A 4,030-nucleotide genomic window follows, 5' to 3' on the forward strand; every position below is an offset into this window, starting at 1 on the left:
GTCTGCGGGTGTAGCCATAGCATTCACCAGGTTGGCAGATAGTGATTAGAGTGTTGTAAGTCTGCGGATGTAGCCGTAGCATTCACTAGCAGCTAGATAGTGATTAGAGTGTTGTAAGTCTGCGGATGTAGCCGTAGCATTCACTAGCAGCTAGATAGTGATAGAGTGTTGTAAGTCTGTGGGTGTGGCTGTAGCATTCACTAGGTTGGTAGATGGCACGAGCGTGTTGTTAGAACGCGGAAGGAACAGTAGTACCCACCAATTCGGGTGTAGTAGTAAGGATATGGAAATACACTAATTAGATTTCGGATCTACCTAAATGGATTAGATCTGGTTAAGCCAGTAATGAGACTGTAGGGACGTCACTACAGTTATGAGATCAAAGAAGCAATGGACTGCTTCAGGACGTGTGAGATAAGGCTACCATTAGTCAGGTAGCAATCACTTTTAGTCTTGGATTTGATGATGACAGAATTCGACGCATGACCCGATCGGTTAGATCAGAAAGTAGTAGAGTCACACTAGCATGATAACTAGTGGCAACTAGTTCCAGAGAAGGATTTCGTTCAGAAGTCGTGTGAGGCGACTAAGTGGGAGTCCTTTGGCTCCGCAGCCGGGCCGGAACTCGATATTTCAGATGACTGGCAAGCGAATTGAGACCCATGAGGTCTTAGTAGATTTTCGGAAGCAGCCATGTGGCATCATACTGCTTCAGGCAGTTCAGTGTTCGGGCAGTTTCAGCGTCTGGGCAGTATTAGTATTTGTGATTTAGGTTGCAAATACGGACGAAATAATAGATTGCTTGGGTTATGCTAAGTGACCAACTAGGGTAATTAGGCCCGTGATCCTATTTTATAGTAGGAACCTCGAGCTATCAGAAGTTAAGTAGCCTGTTGAGGGATAAACAGACTGAACTCAACGATAATGATTCAGTATGAGTGGTCTGTCAGGGATGCAGACCATCTCTAGACAGCAGATTTCAGACGGAGTAGATGTAATCATGTTATTAGGAATTCGTTCACCTGCGGATGTTAGGGCTTTGCGAAGATTTGGTCATAGCTACCCGGGAAGGCTAGGGTGTGCCCAGAATGGTGACCATGTTACTAGAGTGGTTGGGCGAGTAAGGAATGCTAAGAAATGATTTCGAGGACGAAATCTAATTTAAGTGGGGGAGAGTTGTAACACCCGTTTATTTATTAAATAAATAAATAAATTGATGAATGTATAGTAGCCCAAAAATCGAGTAATAATTATCGTGATGTTAGTTTCGGGGGTGATTTTGTAATTAATTGTGAAGGCAGGGGCTACATGGTAATTATTAGGGTTAATTATGAAAGGAATTATGGAAGGGAGGGCTAAAGGGTAACTTTTGGAGTTTAATTGAAACAAATGTTGTGGGGAGGGACCAAATGTGTTAATCATGCATGAGTTTTGAATGAAGCGGGACTTAAAACCCGATGCCTCATTTCCCTCTCGTGACAACATCTTAACCCTAACCCTAAGTGTTATTATCCAGCCGCCACCCCCATCCGTCTTCTACTTCCGGCCGCTGTTATCCGGTCGGGTTCGATCACCACCATTCCACCCTCTGCCGACGAAGATGAGAAGCCCATATCCGACGTCGTAGTCGGGAAAGATGCGACGAGCAAGACTTCAAGGACTGCGACTCACCGACTGTCGTTCACAGCGGAGCTCGACCGCCATGTGGAGCTCTTATCTTCCACCTCTTGCGTCGCCGATACGTGATTCTCCAGCCACCATCATAGAGCCTCAGCCTTCTGTCGCCTTTCACAACTCTCTAGAGGCACGACCATCCCATCTGCCGGTGAGGGTGCTCACCGCTATTGTTTCATTGTCAGCCGACCACCGGAACCACTGCCATGACAAGTGTCGCTGCTATTATTTCCTTTGAAGACAAGTATTGCCGGTTGTCGGGTTTTTTGTCACGGGAGCGTGATTGCTTGACTTATAACCAATGAAATCACCGCCACCACCACGATGTGGTGGCTGCCATCCCAAACTCATGTTGTAATCACGAAATGTTGCCTACCGCCGTCGTTGTGAACGCCGTTGCTACCGTCGCCAACCGCCACCAGGAGGGTGGCTGGACTCATTGCAAGAAGGATATCATGTGGGTGTTGGTTATTTCATGAAAGTGGTGTCGGTTTGGCCGGAATCCACGAGATCAACCACCACCACGACCACCGTGAGGCGGTGGCTGCCACCACCGGCCATCATAAGGTGGTGTGTTTTTATTTTGTTAGTGTGTTTATATTTTGAGAGTTAGCATTGTAAACTGTATCCATCACGAAATAATGAAAAGGAAAGTCAAACCACCACCGTTAGGTGGTGGCTGCCGCCTCCTGCCGTCACCGGCCGACGTGTCGGGTGGCGGTGTGCTTTGCCTCGTTGTGATTGATTCGTTTGAGTTGCTAGAAACCCTAATGGGACCAATGAAGCGTAATGGGCTTAGTGAAAACCCTAATGGGTCTAATGAACTCAAATTGACCCAATGCAAATCCTAATGGACTCAATGATATTCTAGTGGGCCTAATAGGCCCAATAAAGCCCTAATTAACCTACAAGCCCAACAAATTAATAATGGGCTAGTATTTGAGTTGGAAGACCCTAATGCCAATAAAACCTTAATTTGGGGAATTAGTCGGGACACACGGGAATTATTTAATAACTGGAGATATTAAATAACAACCATTGGCAAAAACTAATCTAAGCAATATTGGACTTAATTGTCACAACTGGAAATTTTGTGTCATGTAATCTATACATTCAAGCTAATGTGAATCAAAAACTTCAATCAAATACATCATACAAGTACTACAAATAGTCATCAAACAATTGGGAACACTAGAAGTTCTTATTTAGGTCCATTTTGGACTAGAACTTCCTTATTGGACCTAATGGACCAATAAGCTTCCAATTTGACTATCTTGGGTTTAGAACCCTAATTGGATTCAAATTGGACCCACATTTATTTTATTCAACATTTTAGGTCATGTTGGACCTAGAATGAAATGAACTAAAAGCCTTGATACATGAATAACCTAAACTAGTCCAATAAAAATATGAAAATCCTACCACATTCTTTTAGGTATAAAACACACCCTAACTAACTCTAATTTTGGGCTTAAGGGTAAAAAGCCCAAATTTTTCTTTTCCCTTTCAAATTCTCGGCCCAAGGCCCAAACCCAAGGAGAAATGGAAGTGTTGACTTTGGATGCCACCTCACTATTACCCAAAGGATATCCATGCATTGTATCTCATTCTTCCATGCAAACATCACTTCAAAAGTCATCTCTTCTTCCTATCTCTCTCACTCTCGGCCATACACCCACACACACCCACAAAAATCTCTCAAATTCTCTCTAGATCACTCAAGAACTCTCCTCCCTCTCCTCTCCAAAAATCTCGAAAATTAGGGGCTTTCAAGAGGATCTTGCAAGTTAATCATCATCTAAGGTAAGATTATGCTTGGATCTATGGTTTAGATTCTTTTTGTTATCAAAATCCTTTCCTAATCTATGCAAAAATCGTGATCTTGCACCCTAGAACCATCTCAAACTCGAGATCTACCAAGGAAAGGTGCTAAGGCCAAAAATCATCAAGTTTTCCTCCATCTTTTCTTCCAAAAACCGAAACCACACCCAAGGTGAGCTTCATACCCCCTATTTTCTGTTTTTATGAGTTTTGTGGGGGGGGGGGGGAATACAAGTGAAAGTGTAGATCTATATGTGTTTTGTATGCCTTGTATGATTTCCATGCTTATATGTATGCATTTGTGTGTTATAATGTTGGATCTAGCCATAAAACCCCTCAAAACCGAGATATATCTTGTGTTAAATGATTTTAGCTTCAAATATATTTCTAAATACAAAGTGTTTCAAGAAAAATGGTTAAGTGGTTTAGTAACAATTTTCTTTGGGTTAAAAACACAAATTTTGGACCTAAAATGTGAAAAATACAAAATTAAGGGCCCAAATTGACATATCACGAATTCTGATGGATGAGGTGT

Source organism: Lactuca serriola, chromosome 3 (genome assembly GCF_051521515.1).
Source record: "Lactuca serriola cultivar US96UC23 chromosome 3, Lser_US96UC23_V15, whole genome shotgun sequence".
Classification (NCBI taxonomy): Eukaryota; Viridiplantae; Streptophyta; class Magnoliopsida; order Asterales; family Asteraceae; genus Lactuca; species Lactuca serriola.